Below are 18,245 nucleotides of genomic sequence, written 5' to 3'. Positions count from 1 at the left end.
CCCTCCGGATGAAATTCGTCGCAGAGAGCAGCTCCCTTTTGGGTGGAACATTGCTCTATAAACTAATTACACGGCACCTATACGACTGCCCCCAAGGGCAACCACATAGCCGTTTTTGAGACAAGGATAACTCTATCACTAACCAAACCAGTGGTAGCAGTTGGCATCTGAGTCAGATGACCGCCTGTATTACTTGGGATAAATGAAGGGGGTACCTCTTGAGTTAATAGCCAACAAACATTGGCGAATCAAAAGGTTCAGCCGGCCTCTGCCGCCTGGTACCTTTACTACTCAAGCAGGAGTGACGGCGACTGAGTAACTCCAAAGTTAACTCATAGTCACTCTCTCAAACTTAGTATGGAGCCTAAAAGGTATGAGTCGTCCGCCTGTTTTTAGCAAACAGGGGCTCTCAACCACTACTCCTGCTAGGTTAACAACTTATGAGTTAAAAGCCAACAAACATTGGCGAATAAAGGGGAACAACCGGTATCCACCGCTTGATACCTCTACTACTCAGTTACTTGGCGAGTAGGTAACAATCATGTTTACTTGGTCACTCCTTAAAAATTTTAGTATGAAACTAAAAAGGTGTTCATACAGCACCTGTTCACACTAGATTGAATATGGCGGGAAACAGTCGGCCTAGACGGCCTAAAGTCTCTAGCCTAAAAACATGACAAGTAGGAAACCACTTTCCTACTTGGTTAATTTTATGTGACAGAACCGCCTGCCTAAAGGGGATCCAGTCTTTAAAATGGTTCGAATACCGATTGGATAAATGGCCGACTGATCGTCTAGCCTTGAAACAGACAACCAGTCGTCCAGGGGCATAGGCGGCGTGACTAACTATCCGTACCTGTCTGCAACTATCGGCCATGTAAAACAGTCGGTATAGTGTACAATTGGATATCAGAATATTCAATACTTAAACAAATTTGAAGCAAAACAAAAAAATTCATTAAAAAGAAGCCCGTCATTAAAGACCGGCAAAATATTTAGAGCCCCGACCCCCTGGCCGGGTAAATACAAAACAAACGGCACGCAGGCCGTGGAAAGAAGACATAAAGCTTAAGAAGGGGCAGATCTTCAATATTAGCAGCTGCCGCCTGGTCAGCACTCTTCTTGTTGGACTCGGCTTCAACTGCATCCTTCTTTGATGCATTACCCCCAAGCGGCACAAGCGCCACTACCGGCTCCTCCTCCTCCTCCAACGCCTCTTCCTCAGCAGCCGCCAGGATCTCTTGATTATATCTATCAGAACACTGGCGGTACGTTTTTTCCCATGAGGAAAAGTCGGCATTGGGGAAGAGGCGGCCCCAAGTCATGCGCTGGATTTGAGCAGAGTCTTCCATCATCTCCCGGACCAGCTCTTTCTTTTCTTGCTCGGCCTTTTCCGAGAGCTCCTGAGTAAGACTCTTCTCCTGGGTCAGCAGGCGTACCTTTACGCTCGCCAAGGATTTCTCCAAGGTTTCGTATGAGGACATCTTTTGGCGAAGAGGTCTCAGCTCGGCCTTGAGGTTGTTGATGGTCGCCTCCAGCTCGCTATTCCTCTTCTGGGCCGCCTCTAACTGAGCCCGGATAGCGGCGGTAGCCTGCGCCTGATAATAAAGAATATCAATGGTCAGAACTTCATTTTGGGAAATTTGAAACATTGCCTTATCACAGTCAGAGGCGGCCATAGCTTTTGCAGCCTTTACCTCTTTGTTCTTCCGGTCAAGGGGCTTGCGAAGGCCGTTCACTCGGAGCAGGGCCTAAGTAAAAAGGGGAACAGGCGTCAGTTTCCAAACAAAAAAGAAAACAGGCGTCCTGGAATTCAAATACTCAAAAATATGCTAAGTATACCTCAGCAAGGACCCCTGCAATCCCGTCTAGGTCAAGGGTGCCGACACCCCTGACCGCCTCCCTTTCAGCTGGAGGAACGACCTTGATCATAGACTTGGCCACCTCGACCAAGTCAGGCTCCTGAGGGCCGGCTGCATCAAGCATAAACAAACGGATTAGACCTAGTAAAGAAGGGAGCAAGTCTAAAATTTACAAGGATAATTTCATACTTCCAGGTGGCCCAGCTGGAGTTTTAGAAGAAGTGGCCGCCTGCTTCTCAGCCGCCACATGTTTCCTGGCAGAACCAGGAGAGCTCGCAACAGTCGTCCTCCGGGCCTTGGGGTCCGGCTGTTGGGAAGAAGAAGCTCTTGGAGCGCCCGTCTAAAAAAGAAGAAAAGAGTCAGTATATGCATAAACACAACTCCAAAGAGAGGGTGAAAGGTTCGAAGCCCACCAAGGGTGCCCCCTTGTTGGGGGAGTCGGTTGAAGACTGTTGCATGATGGAGGCCCGCAACATGGCCGCCGCAGTCTTGGAGGCGGTAATTTTGCTCATGGCGTCCGCTGCAAAAACAAATAGCAAAGTTAATAAAAGTCATAACAAGAAATGCACGGAACAGCAGAGTATTCGACAGGCCGGCTACCTCTTGAGCACCGACTGCTGAGGCCACAGGCGGCCAAAAAGTACTCATCGTAGAGCCATTTGAAGCTCGGGACGCAGTGCAGGGGTACTTTCTCTCGTACCCCTGAAGTAGAGTTCACCTTCGACTCTACTTTGAAGAGTCCTTTATCTAGGATCTCTTTCTTAGCCTTGGGGGAACAGGCGGCATGCTGCGGCTGCCTGCAAGAAGGGGCGGATTCCTGTTCCACCTATTGAAGCGCTTGTTCAGCTCTGTGTCTGAACTCTCAATGATGAGGAAGGTGCTCCGCCAGTCCTTCCATTTGTTTGCTTTACCTCTCGTCATGAGGTAGCCCCTGTGGCTCGTCAATTGATACCAGCCGGTACCGCCTGCCTTAGGGGTCCGGCTGAGGTAGTTCATGTGGGCGAAAGCCTCGAAGCTCGGCTCCACCCCGTGCAGTTCGCACCCGGCCACATAGCCGAGTACGTTGACCCAGGAGTTCGGGGCTAACTGCCATAACCCCAACTCATACCCATCCAAGATCCGCTGAACAGCTGGATGTAGTGGGAAGCGCAGCCCAGCCTTGATGGCCGCCTCGTAGCAGCCAAAGCAGGCGCCATCATAACTGGTACCAGCCGGCCATACGACTGTGTCTTCTGGGTCCGGCACGAACACTAAAAAGCCGGGGCCCATTGTGTGGTTTGCGATAAAGCTCTCCACTTTCTCTTGCATGGCCGTGATCCGGCCCCAAGGTACCGTGCAGTAGTGGGGGGTATTTTGCTCTCGGTGAGAGGCGGATGGCTCCGCCCAATCGTCCCCCTTCTCAACTGCGTGAGAAAGCCTCGCCTCTTGTAGGCGACTGTTTTTCTCTTCTGTGTCCAGGGAAGCATGGCCAGAAGAGCTAGACTCGAAATCGTCCTCTGACGAGTCCGAAGAGGACGACTCTTCCCCTCTCCCGGAGGGGCCCGCCTCCTCTCCTTTAAAAGGGGCAGGAGAGAATGTAGAATTGTCAACTGTAAAATGGGAAGGGGTCACTTTGACTCCTCCCTCAGAACTGCCGGCTTTCAAGCCGCTTTGTTTCACTTCCACATCTGGCGCCTGGTCAGATGTTTCACTAATCGGCACCCTGTGGGAGGAGTCGTCTGAGTTTGAGATCCTGGCAGTCTTTTTTGTTCTGGCCATCATGCTCTGCATAGACACAGATACAGTCGGACTTTGTATAAAGGGAAAAGATGGGTCTAGAAAAGGGCAGGCGGCACTCCTAGTCCTAGATTCAGCCGTCCCCGGTGACCGGCTGACCACTAACCTAGGTCGTGTCGTGTGCTTCCGTGGTGCCATTTCAAAAAAGAATAAAGTAAAGAGAAAATTAAGAGTAAGAGAACCGACGGTTACCTGAACGAGTGACGATTGATGAAGTTCTGAAAATCCTTTGCAGTCGGCTTGTTAGAGCAGGCGGTAGGCAGAAAGGGTCCAAAATGTCAGAGCAAGTTCAGGGGTCCGAATGTTCTCTCACAAAGTTTTCAAGCGTGAAAATGACCGAAGTCAACACTCCTTTATATAGGCGAAGTGAGAAGGCGAAGGGTCACTTCCAGAATTCAAAATTTTGGCGGGAGAATCTCTCGGCCTCTCGCCGAGTGACACCTGTAGCAGGCTGTCGCCTGTTACAGGGCGATACCTGTCACAGGTAACACGTGACCAGTCACGTGCCACCTGTGAGGGGCAAATGATTAGGGGATTTTTCCCCACCAATCACCATCTGACAAGTGGACCAATCAGGTTCCGCCATGTGTCCGTCACATGGCGTCACATGGGCCAATAGGAGCCTGCCACGTGTCAAGCAATGATCCGTCCACTATGGACACGACACATGTCCTTCCCATGACACCTGGGATAACCGGTCACCTAGGCCAAACTTCCGAGGGAAGCCCAATCAGCCCAAGGTTAACCTAAACCTAGATTGACACGTTTCCCGAGGTTATAAATACCTCCCTTAATCCTCATTAAGGGAGATTACGCTAAAAACGCAGATTACACACATTAAACACTCTCACCTAGAGAGACCCAATCACTTTAATTTCCGCATTAATTACTCCTTAATCAAGTACTAACTTGACCGTCGGAGGCGGATCTCCAATCATCCGGAGCATCCGTTTGTTTTGAAGGTACAGGCGTCCGATTCCAGTCTCGGAATTGTAACTCTCCCGCAGGACATCAGAAAACCCCGAAACACTAGGCATGATACTAACAAGATTAATAACAAACCCTAGCATGTCACTAAGCGATAAAAATCAAATCTTTAACCCTAACATGATACTAACATGAATAAATATTAGGAAGAAAATAGGAAGCATCACAACAATCATATTTAACATTAAAATTAACCTAGACATGATACTAGGAATCATAATAACAATGTAAACATGATATCTACATCATAAACATTAATTAAAGTACTTACTTGGATGCCTCGTACCTCTTTCTAATAACAAAATACACGCGTTAGTAACTTCAAGGAAAAATAATAATCAAAACAATTAAATTAAATAATTGAAATAGAGATTTGGGACCAAACCCTCAGAAATTAAAACCTTTCACGCCTAGGGCGAAGGCAACTTCGAATATGGCTAGGTGTATCTAGACCTTGCGAATGCGGAATTTTGTATTAAAAAGCAAGAAAGAATTGAATGCTAAAGAATTAATGTTTATTGAGAATTGATGAAGGATGAATGAAAACTTGTGAATGAAGAGAGTTGATTAAAACTAATTGTTGATGAGAATTCGTGAATGATGATTGTAGATGAATGAAAACGGAGTTTTTAATACGATATTTATAGAGAAAATCAGCCAAAAAAGATAATTTAACAAAACAGAGTCTGGAGATCACAAAACAGGATTGGCGCCAACCCTGGCTAACTGGCGCCAGGCACCAGTGGCTAGCGCCAGGCGCTAATGGCTAGCGTCTGGCGCCAAGCTTGGTTCCAGGCGCCAAGGCCTGAGGTTGGACGCCAGTCTTAATTCCAACGCGTTTTCGAAAATCTGATAAATTTACCGTAGTGGAAGATAAAATAATATAATTTCTTCGAAAATGCTATTTGATCTTAATTAAAACTCTGAAAAGTCCTAATTGAATTAGGAATGAAAAGAACCTTCTAGAAGATTCTAGAAGACCAAAACCATTCCTAATTGCATTAGGAATGATAAATCATATTAGGCCCTCCCCTAGATCATTGGGCCGTACATAAAGCTCAAACCGGGCCCAGTTTAGTAAATTGACCATAACTTCCTCAATATTCATCGGAATTGGGCTTATAATATATCGTTGGAAAGGTCTTTGCAAGCCCCATCCAACTACACCACTATTGGACCCATATCATGTACCAACCAAACTGGATTAGCTGTTTTCTTAAAATAAAGTTTTCCAAAACAAGGAGAAGAGAAAAGAAATAAAACTTTCTTCAACACTAGACCTTTCCACACTTTCGTTTCATTCGATTATGATTCGACGTGAAAGGTACTCATCACCCGGTTTGGTTTTGGGGAGACACAAATGGGTGTCTACATTAGCAGAAGTACAAACACAATAAAAATATTCACATAATATATATGAAAATGAAAATAATGGCATATATCATCAAACAGTTGTTTGATGATTTCTTTTTTGTTGCAATATGCTTCACCCTAATAGAATGAATGTAAAGTTCAAAAAATGAATATATAAATTACATAAAGTGAACATATGCATATAGAAAGTGAAAATAAGTTGTATTGAATTTATAGGCTCATGTTTATATGCATTACTTGTATACAAAATCTGAACATATCAATCAATGAACATACCAAAATATGAACATGAATATACGCATGATTATATCCATTAAAAATATGAATGTATGTATACAAAATATGAACATGAATATACGCATGAACATGAATATACAAAATATGAACATACCAATCAATGAACATACCAATCAATGAACATGAACATAACCATTCAAATAATGAATATACGCATAAAAAATAATGAATATACGCATAAAAATAATGAATTTAATAAAAATATGAACATAGTTTATATGAAAATGAAAATAATGGCATATACCAGAAGAAAAGGCAGAGGTCCTTTGTAAAACCCTTTTGGATTCAATTTCCAAGAACTGCTTGTATCCATTAAGCTATCAAGGACATACTTGCACCAATTGTATTCCTTGATTTCAAACACATTCTTAATTGAGAACAGAAACTTGTAGTGCAAGTGTACGCTTTGGCTGCTTTTCATGAAGCAATTTACAGCGAACACAATGAAATCAATAATGAAGATTTCATCAACTTCACCATTGTTCAATTTTGCAGGTTTTGTTCCAGTTTCTTTTTGTTCATCTTTTCTTTGATTATTTCCATCTTTTTCTCTTTTTCTTCCCCAGACTCATATTTCTTCAGAACATTGTGTGTTTTAGGGCTGCCAGACACAACACCCCAATATTTCCCCCATCTAGTCAAAGGAGTCTCTTCTTGTTCCTCATCTTCTACCTCCTTCACTTCTTTCTCCCCTCTCGGGATTCCATACACAACTTCAACATCTTCTTCACAAACAACAATAGATTTGTTGTACGGAAGATAAAGTGTGCGGCTATTCTCTTCGAAACAATGCATAAGCCAAGCAGAAAATGATTGGTCATTTTGTGGAAGATTTACATCGAGTAAAGCTCCAAATCCCATGTCAATAATTGCTTGCTTTTGAGAAGGGCTCAAATTTGATGCAAATGTCATGAATTTGAAATGCCCAACCCTCACTTGCAACTTACCATAATCATCTAAATCTTCAGCATCATCAAGATTCACCACCTCATGTACATCTTCATTTGCATCTCTCTTTCTTGTTTTAGGTGCTTTCTCATTTTTTACACCATCAACTTTCTCACTTTGTTTCCCCTTCACCACCTTAACTTTGTTAGTTTTAAGAGTTTCTTTTTCTTTCACACCTCCATCTTTCTCATTGATTTTTTTGTGTCTTTGATTTTTGCTTATTCTGTTGATCTTTAGCTTGTGTACTCTTGCTTTAGGAGGCTTCCAAAGAGTTGTTTGATGATTTCTTTTTTGTTGCAATATGCTTCACCCTAATAGAATAAATGTAAAGTTAAAAAAATGAATATATAAATTACATAAAGTGAACATATGTGTAGACACCCAAATGTGTCTCCCCAAAACCAAACCCGGTGATGAATATCTTTCATTTCATTTGATTATCGAACAAAGCGAAAGTGTGAAATGTCTAGTGATGCGGATGTTTTTATTAAAATATCTCTTCTTTCTGTTTTTGAAAATATTTCTTTTCTTACCTTATTTATAAAAAAACGTGCATTCTAGTTTAGTTTGGTCCATGATAAGGGTCCAATAATGGTTTAGTTGGATGGGGCTTGAAAAGAACTTTCCAACGATACATTATAAGCCAACTCCGATGAATAATGAGGAAGTTATGGCCAAAATACTAAACTGGGCTCGAACCGGATCTTACCTACAGTCCAATGATCATGTGGAGGGTCCAAAGATCTAATCCTATTCCTAAACTAATTAGGATTAATTAGAAGCTTCTATAAGTTTCTAAAAGATCTTAATTATCTTTTTTGAAAAGATAAAACAAAAAATTTGAGTTAAATAAAAACTTTCCTTTTTTAAAACTTTCCTTTTCTTTAATCCTAATTCTATTCGAATTTAAAGATGTTCAAAGATAGTCAGATTTTATTTTTGTGCCTCATAATATTTATCCAAATTTTATATGGTTGGATAGATCTTGAAATTATCTTTCCAATGATATATTTCTTTAATCCTAATTCTATTTCTTGAATCCTCTCTCTTTCTAAGCCAAGCCTTTTACAAACACAATTCTTCATACATTAGCACTAGACACACCTAGCCAAGTTCGAAGTTGCCTTCGCCCTAGACGTGAAAGGTTTGATATTTCTGAGGGTTTGTTCCCAAATCTCTTTTTCAATTATTATTTAATTTAATTGTTTGTTTTATTATTTTGCTTGAAGTTACTAACGTGTGTATTTTGTTATTAGAAAAAGATACGAAGCATCCAAGTAAGTGCTTTAATTGATTTATCGATATTATGATATAGAAATCATGTCTAGGGTGTTTTGATCTTCCTAGTATTATGTTTAGGGTAATTTATAATATCAAATATGACAATTGTGTTTCCTGCGATGTTTCCTATTCTTTTCCTAATATTCATGTTAGTATCATGTTAGGGTTAAAGCTTTGATTTTTAATGTTTAGTGACATGCTAGGGTTTGTTATTAATCTTGTTAGTATCATGCCTAGGATCTTGCTATTATTATGCTTTATTATTAACATGATTATTTTTATGATTATAATTGTTATAATAATTGTTATGATTATTTATTATGTTGCTTGATGTTTTTTATTGTTATTGCTTGATCACACCTTTTATGGATGTTTAAAGGGAATTTGGTACTTGTAATCACTCTTAATAAGATAATTAATAATCTTGCTAGGGTTAATATGATTATAATTCAAGTGATCACCAATAATAGATTTATTTGTGCATTAATATTCAACCAACATAGTTAAACAGGTTTAGGGTTAACCTATTGATTGCATGTTAGTCAGAAAGCGCACATAATTGCGATCAGAATAAAGTAGTGGTCTATTATTAGGGCAGGTTCAATCTCTTTTAGGTTGGATTTGTACCTTCATCCCCGAACTACCAGTCATGGTTCCAGACCTATTAGAGTTGACGATCTCTTGGATCGTTAAGGGGTGTTACCTTCACCTCGTGAACGGTTTACAAGTTCCTAAAACTTGTTGGCGACTCTTTTGCTCTAGCTTCCTTCCCTTTGGACGCCATCGTACTTTAGTGTATGATCACAGTGGGGTTCAAGCTTGGGGTAATGCTTGAAATATTCCCTACAATATGCATATAGAAAGTGAAAATAAGTTGTATTGAAATTATAGGCTCATGTTTATATGCATTACTTGTAAGGTGAACGTATGAACATATACTATTTCAAATGTGAACATAAACATTCAAAATATGAACATACCAATCAATGAACATGAACATAACCATTCAAAAAATGAATATAAGTATACGAATAATGAATATACGCATATAAATAATGAATATAAGCATTGCTTCTTTCGGATGATGCCTTTTAAAATGTGAACATGCAACATGCTGTGAATATAGTGTTCTCAAACATGAACATGAAACATGTTGTGAATAAGTTGCTACCCTTTCTCCCGCTCTTTTATCCTACACCCCACAACTCCTAATCCCACACCACTCCAATAACTCACCAACACTCCCATGTTCTATACTTCAACAAATGAATTTATGTATAAAAATAATGAATATACGCCTAAAAATAATGAATATCCCTTTAACATAGCTGAATATGAATTTATGCATTGTTTGTTTAAGATTATGAATTTTAAAATGTGAAGTTAAGAATGTAAACATGAATATATATATTTACAATGTGAACATAAGCATTTCATACCTTTTTTTTGGTAACTCTGTTGCTTTTGATTGAACCTTTTGTTCTTCTTTAGAAGGTTTTTCTGGTTGTTTTTCCCCTTCTTTTCTTGCATCTTTTGATCGTCTTGTGGTTGTTTTTCCCCTTCTTTTGGTGGTTCGACTTCATTGTTAACTCTGAATAAAAAGTTGTGTAAAACAGTGAGCTTTATAAGTAACTTCATTTCTTTAAATCTATCAAATTCATTTGATGAAGGGTCGACATGCATTTGAATCTTAACCTACCAGTCTTTGTGGAGAGGTTATACATAATTTCTAGTAAAAATATAAAACAAGGAGTGATCACATAACTACTAAAACATGAAATAACAAAATCTAGTCTCATAGAAATTATCTTTTACATTAAGACTATGCACCTGGACAAAGGTCAACATTAACAGCTGGTTAAATGGTTAAATGATTACACTATGCACCCGGACAAAGGTCAACATTAACAAGCGCCACTAATAAATTGCTTTGCAGAGCTTCAAATCACAAAGACTTGACCAACAATAAGGTTCAACGAAATTCAGTATAAGGAAATAAAATCAATAATGTGCGAGTATAACCATGAAAATTAAGACTGGAAGTGCAGTTACTCAAATGTTCCAGAAATGACTCACTGTGTTTAACAAACCAAAACTAGTACCATATATCAAAATTTCATTCACTGGAAGAGCAAACTTTTTTGTTTCGATCCCATCCACTCCATTCAAGGTGGCATCTGGTCACTCATTTTCTTTACTCTACTAGTATGCTACCATTGTGTTTAAAATTTTCTGTCACTTGTTCTCTTCTATTGCACTAAAAAGATGTGTAATCTTGCAAATAAAATGCTTCATCCTACGATACTTATATACTGAAGCATATTGTCCTAGATTGACGCAGTTAGTAATACTAAACGATTATGTTGTTGTACTTTTTTTTGTATCAGTTGTTTCTCAGTCTGTCTCAATCATGTAAGTTAATATACAAAATTCACTAAAATTCGTACAAAATTCACTAAAATATACAAATATTGTTTTGATTTTTGATTTCCGTACAAAATTTCGGACATAATTCACTAAAGTTCACCAAAAAATATAAACACTTGCACTAAATTTCGGACAAAATTCACTAAAAAATACAAACATTTGCACTGAATTTCGAACAAATTTCGAACAAAATTCACCAAACAACAACAAACATGAAAATTTGGATCAAAACATGAAAATTCACTAAAACAAAAAAAATGAATATACCTTTTGTTTTGATCGATTTTCCTCTTCTTCAACAACTTATTTCGAAATCTCATTGAGTAATTTTGGATCTACAGTAGGACTCTTTGCAACTTTCTTCTTTTTGGTGCCAAACACTTTATTTAGCGGCCTATTCAAGAAAATTAGGGTTTCTATCAACAATTTATATTAATAATTACAATTTAACACCACAATGAAATTGTAATTTATAGAAATAGCAATCAAAAAATAAACATCTAAACTTACATATCTTCTTGATTTCCGGTATTTTTTATTTTTCTACAAAAACAAGTGAAGTACATGCGTTAGTTTATGAATTCACCAGCAAACAACAATTATCTAAACAATTTTTTTCAAAGAAAATAGAAAAAAATGTAACAAACTAATCTAAACAATTTTTCATATAATCTAACACCAATTTCAGAGTTTCGAAAAGTAGAATTTCGAAAAACAGAGTTTCGAATGCTTCAGATGAAAATTCACTACAAAAATGAAAAATTTCGGACAAAATTCAGTGCAAATGTACCTCTTCTTGGGACGATCCTTCTGATTTTGCATTTCATCTCTAATGTCCATTGTGATTTTTCCAGATTTTTAGTGAGAGAAAATGAACTAGAGGAGAGAGAAAATAAGAGAGTAGAAGAAGGTTTTGAATTGAAGTGACGTTACTTCAATGTGGGTGGGGGTATTGAATTTTCCGTGTTTTAGGGTTTTTTTTAAATTGGGCTTTGATGAGTCTATTTTATATATATATTTATTCCCCATCCCACGGTCATATTTGTGTTTATTTGAGCTATCAGAGCTATTTTTATTACTAATATATGTTTTCTAGTGTTTTTTTGTAGAGTTGGTATTATTTTGTAGAAATTTGCATATTTATGATATTTCCGGAGCTTATTAAACCACTACAAAGATATTGGAGTTTGATTATATCTTATGACCGCATATTTGATGCCCAAGGCCAATTTGGTGATTAAGGGCTCGATTGGTGAAGAAGTCCAAGTAATAAACAAGCTAGTACCACGGATCAAACAAGTTAAGGATTTTGGGCCCAAAGCAAAAGAAGTCCAATCTCAAAGAAAATCAGAGCTGCTGGGCGGATTTATTGACCGGGCCCGGTCGGGCGATAGCTGGCCCGATCAGGCGAGCTTGATGGGAGCTGTTGGGCTTCATCATAGTGGGCTTATTATTTGGCCCACTTGATTTTGTTATGTCGGTGAAGTAGTTTATAAATAGGAGTACGTAGCTTCAGGAGGTAGTTTTTACTATTTTTTATTTTTCCTTTTTCATTTTCTTTAGTTTAGTTTAGTTTTCTCTTATATTATTTCTTTAGTTTTAATTTCTTGTTCTAGATATACTTCAACTCTTCTTAATTAGTTTTATTGTTATTCTATTCTCTTGTTAATTTAATACTATTGCTTTTTATCATGCTTAATATTATTGCTTTGATTAGTTTAGTTTTTATTATGTGCGACTAGTTTTATTTCTAGGGTTGTGGAGATCCATAAATAATATGAAGGGGTAATTTATTGTTGTTGATTGTCAATGCTGGATTAATTTCCTATTGATTGATTTAATGCTCTATGACTAGATTAGGCCTAATCTTTTATGCATGAGTTTGACAATATTGATTCGAGATTCGACAAATGAGAATTAATGTTTAGGTCTAATTTCAATAGGTAGGTTAATTTATAAATGGTTAAGTCGAGATTCGAAAGATGAGATTTAATACCGGTAAATTAATTGTGTGATTGTAATACGTAGCGAAAGCCCTTTATGATCTGATTAATTATGCTTTGATGAATGATTATTATATTCAATCCTGGAATATTATTTATTGGTGAACCTATGCCCTAGATCCTTTTATATATTATTTTCTCCTTGTTCTTGATCTCCGTAGTTTAGTTTATTGTTCAAATATATATATTGGTTACTTCATAATCTAGATTATATTAGTTAATTAGAAGTAGAAAGACTCGTTTCTTTGTGGATTCGACCCTACTTCCCTATCTACATTAGTTAGAGGATTTAGGATTTACTTTTGATTAGGGGATACGACTTTACCCTGTCAGGCGTGTGTAAGTGGGCTTTGGACCGCTGTTACACCTATTTTAGGTGCACAAGGGTGTACCTTTGACCAATTGGGGTAGTGCTATCAAAACGTTTTCAAACTTGTGGGTAGTCTTAAACAAATAAAAAAAATGGGTATTTGCTCACAATGACCCTATCTTTAGGGTAGTTGTACACAAAATTTCCTAAATTAATTATGGTTAAGCGGTGAGGCTATTTTATTTGTTTTTCTTCAAAAGTAATTAAATTGCAAATTTTCTTTTCAAGAGTACAATTGCACTTCAATCAAGCCAAGCATATGTACCAAGTCATTCAAGTTATGGATCAAACAAAATCATTAAGCACAACAAATTTCATTGTATAGTAGAGTAGTAGACTAACAAGATTGTTCTAATTTCATTAAAATGCAAGGTATGTAAGTAAACCGTTTTCTTAGGCCCCGTTTGGTTTAATGTAAAACATTTTCAATGGAAAATTAGTTTTCATGGAAAACATATTTTCAAGGAAAAACACAATTGCAAATTAGTTTTCCTTTGTTTGGTTGCATACAAGAAAAGTCCAAGAAAATAAAAAATAAGAGTGGAAATGTAAGGATGAGTGAGAGGGAAGTAAAAAAAGAGGTAAGGAGGAGAGAGGAAAATGTGGCTTCCCTTGTTTTTGGAAGGAAAATGTTTTCCATCATTAAGGATGGAATTTTTCACCCTTGAAAAATTGTTTTCCACTCCTTAACAAACCAAACAAAGGAAAATGGATATAAAATGGAAAATTCATTTTCCATGAAAACCTTTTACATCAAACCAAACAGGGCCTTAATTCAATTATACAACATCAAATTAATGTCCTAAAAAAAAAGTTGAAAATTGAATATTCTTTAACTTCATCTTCGGCTTCACCCATTCATACTCCATTGTGGAAGACACAATTTTTTCTGAAGCGTAGGCTGAAAATTTGATTATTAGAGAGCAAGAAAAAAGGAATTTGGGAAAAAAAAAAAAACAAACGAAATTAGAGATGATATATTTGGATGCCGGATGCTACTGTTTTTATTTTGGAATTTTGGATTATGGTTTGCAATTTTAATTTTAGGAAGAAAATTGGAACATAAAAGGCTATCTGTTTTTTGAAGTTGGTGTTTTTTGTTTTTATTTATTTATTTATTTTTAAGAGTTTTGCAGTTGATGTTAATGATCTTATTTTGGTTTGGAATTATTGATCTTATTTTGAGTTTGTAAGTTTTTCAGATGGGGCGAATTGCCTGATAATTAAAGGCATGTTCACTTTTCAATTCAATTCAGTTCAGTTCAATTGAGTTAAGCTCCTAATTTCCTTCTCTCATAAAATATTCATTCAGCTCTATTCAGTTCAGTTCATATCCAATCAGTTCAGTTCAGTTCATATCCAATCAGTTCAGTTCAATTCAGCTCCAATCAGTTCAGTTCATTTCAGTTCACTTCAGCTCAGTTCAGTAAATATGAACAAACCCTAATCCTAAGTCCCAAATGGTAAAAGAAAAAAGTTCAGGTCTCAAAAGGTGAAAAAGTAAAAAAGTTTAGTCCCTAATTGTTAGTTTAACTTAAATAACTTACAAAAATTCTCTTTTGCAAAAAACTAGATGATACCCGTACGATGCACGATTTGTTTGAATTGTTTTTAAGAAAAATTTAACACATATAATATATATTGTTAAAATTTAACAAAAAGGGGAGTTTTAACCTAAGTTTTTAGAGAGCCACATAGAATCTAATTTTCTTAGTATGTCATGTAGGATTATAAATTTTAGTAGTAGCTAATTAAATAAGAGATTGTTAAAATCTTTTACAATTAAATAATTCAAATGCCACGTAAGCAAAATTGGCGAATGAGATTTTAAAATTTAAATTATAATTAAATGATTCAAATGTCACGTAAGCAAAATTGGCGAATGTCATTTTTAAATTTAAATTAGTAAAATATAAAATATTATTTTTTGATATTAGGAATTTCATCTAAATGTATAACCAATTTTAGCACATTAATTAAAAAAATTATTTTAAAAAATTCAAATAAATCGTGGATTGCACGAGCTTCATCTATGTTTTTAGTATTTATGTGCTAAAATTCGTTACATATTTTAAATAAAAAGTTTTAATATCAAAATATATATTTAATTAATTTAAACTTAAAAATCTTATTCGTCAATTTTGCTTACATGACATTTGAATTATTCAATTCTATAAAGATATTAATAATCTCTTATTTAATTGGGTACAACTGAAATTTATAATCTTACCTGGCGCATTAAGAAAATAAAATCTAATGTGCCTCTACAAACTCGGGAAAAAACTCCCCTTTATATAAAAGTTTGTTTGAATTATTTAAGATTTTTTTTTTGTATTTATGTGCTAAAATTTGCTACATGTTTAGATAAAATTTCTAATTTAAAAAATAATATTTTATATTTAATTAATTTAAAATTAGAAATCTTATTCACCAATTTTGCTTACGTGGCATTTAAATTATTTTTTTGACACAACATTTAAATTATTTAATTCTAAAATAAAGTAATAGTCTCTTTTTTAATTGATTACAACTTAAATTTCTAATTTTACATAGTGCATTAAGAAAGTTAAAGTCTACGTGGCTCTCTATAAACCCTGGAAAAAAACTCTCCTTTTGATAATTTTTTGGCTTGAATGTTAAATACGGTCATATAATCTATTTAAATAATAATTGTACTTTTTATAATTTTATTTGTAAATAGATATGTATATAATTATAAACTGAAATTATTTTTATTAAACTTAGATTATTTTTATACACTTTCTTATTAAAGTACTTTTTAAAACAAATTTATAATGGAATTAGAACCAAATTATAAGATAAATTTACATAATGGATAATAGTTATGTTTAATTTTGTATATGTGAAATATTAGAAGTATATCTATTAAAACTCTATGTAACATTTTTATCTTAAAAAATCTACCCAAAATTCCCTCTCTTATTACCATCATATTTGTTACAATAATATCTACTTGTCACCTACATGACTCATGGCTATGATGATACGATATTATATGGTTTACATTAGATTAGGAACTTATGTAAAAATAAAAAATAAAAAATAAAAAAACCAATTGGTGGGCTCTACTGCTTAACCATAGTTAATTTATCCCATTGAAATTCTTTTTTAGGTCCCAAAAAGTGTAAGAGAAAAAAAAAAATCAAGGTCCCAAAAGGGAAAAAATATAAAATTTAGTCATTATTTTTTTGGGTAATAAAAAAGAGTTTAGTTCGTATTTGTTAATTTAACTCGCTTTAAAAGTATGTATTGTGCAGATATCAAGTCAAAGAGAAAGTCCCTCAAACAAAAAACTTTGTCGTCGTTCTTCAATTAAAAAGAAAGAAAGAATATGTGACCATCTCAAATATTGTGTTACGTGAGATTGCCAAAATAATATTGAGTTACGTGAGATAATCAATAGTCATACTCAGATTTAAGTTGAATAATCAATCGTCATAAATTTATTGGAAATGTACAGAAATTATATGAGATAATCAATACAGCACTTAAATATGACTACGGATTATAATTTTATGATTAGATAATCAATACGGAGTACTTAAATCAGTCGTCAACTCGTCATACATGTATTACTTAAACACGTACTTGAATTTATTTTGGAACTTGAATATACTACTCCGTATATATATACTGGATTACATAGTCCTACTCCCTTCGTCCCCGATTGATAGTCACTTTTGTCATTTTTTGGGACTAAAAATGTTAGTCACATTTGCTTTTTTCAAGTACCATTATTATTGTTTTTTTTACCAAAATTCTTTAACATTTTCCATGTACTTTAATTACTTTCTATCTCTACTTATTTGCATATACCCAATGTAAATTTACTTTTTCAATATAGTTTCTTTAATTCTCCTTAATTTTCGTAATTTTTCTTTAAAAGTGTCTATCAATCGGGGACGGAGGGAGTTTTTTTTTTTGAATATATATACTTGTCTAAAAGGTCAAAGGTCAATTTCAGCATTAAATTTTTTAGTTACACAAATCACAGTTTATGCATGATTTATTTTTGCCATTATTTTTTATTTATTTTTTTATTTTTTGCCACTTTTCATAATATCATTTGGTGGGCCATGTCTTCTTTGGGCTATGTTGGACTGATTTATCTATTTGGTTGTATTGGACTTCGTTCAAGTTATTTTGGATTATGGTCAAGTCAGTTAATTACATTGTTTGGGTACAATTCAATGTTTAGATTGAGTCAATTTTCAAGGTTGAGACTAAACTAGCTGGTTAGGTTTAAGTCATGTAATTCGAATTGAATTGCTCTTGAGTTAGCTCAAAATCGAATCAAGTTGATTTCAGATTGAGTCATTGATTCATAATAAGGCCATGATTCAATTTTGAGTTTGGTTATCTAGAGATTTCTAAAGGCAATTAAGATTTGTTCGAATTGAAAATCATATCCTACACTCGAATGAATATACAGTACTCCCTGTCTCCCTTTGTCCAAAAATTTAATGTTTATTTTCCTTTTTGTTGATCAGTATTGAGATATATCATATAATTGTATTCCTTAATATTTTAGGAGATCTTTTGATTCTAGGTTTAGGAAAGTTTGTAATGCCTTTTTATTTGGGGCTATGATCAATGAGAAGGCAAGCTATTTTATTCTATTCTTTCTAATTTGTCATGATATCAAGAGCAGATTAAGTTTTTTTTTTTAATCAACAACTATGGTCGGCGATGATACTCCACCACCGCCACCACCAAAAATCAAACCAAATTCTCCATATTATCTCGGTCCACAAGATCGTCTAGGGGACTATATCACTGTCACTCGTCTCAAAGGTGACAACTATGATGAATGGGCTTCCGATATTCTAACCACCCTCGAAGCAAGGCGCAAATTTGATTTCTTAGATGGTACTATAACAGAGCTGCAAACACCCTGTA

The 18,245-nt window shown here is 35.5% G+C and overlaps 1 long non-coding RNA gene across 1 annotated transcript; it reads right to left on the bottom strand.

The window, feature by feature from the left end:
• Positions 1 to 9,323: 9,323 nt before the first annotated feature.
• Positions 9,324 to 11,993, bottom strand: LOC110689964. The gene is made up of 5 exons (XR_002504976.1): positions 11,743 to 11,993; positions 11,463 to 11,495; positions 11,220 to 11,346; positions 9,965 to 10,116; positions 9,324 to 9,368 (listed from the first exon to the last, which is right to left on the bottom strand). It is a non-coding gene; the product is annotated as an uncharacterized LOC110689964 (long non-coding RNA).
• Between the last annotated feature and the right edge of the window lie 6,252 nt (positions 11,994 to 18,245).

This window comes from Chenopodium quinoa, unplaced genomic scaffold, assembly GCF_001683475.1.
Source record: "Chenopodium quinoa cultivar QQ74 unplaced genomic scaffold, ASM168347v1, whole genome shotgun sequence".
NCBI classification, from domain to species: domain Eukaryota; kingdom Viridiplantae; phylum Streptophyta; class Magnoliopsida; order Caryophyllales; family Amaranthaceae; genus Chenopodium; species Chenopodium quinoa.
Note: the sequence above shows the minus strand (reverse complement) of the source record. Positions and strands in the feature narration are given on the sequence as shown.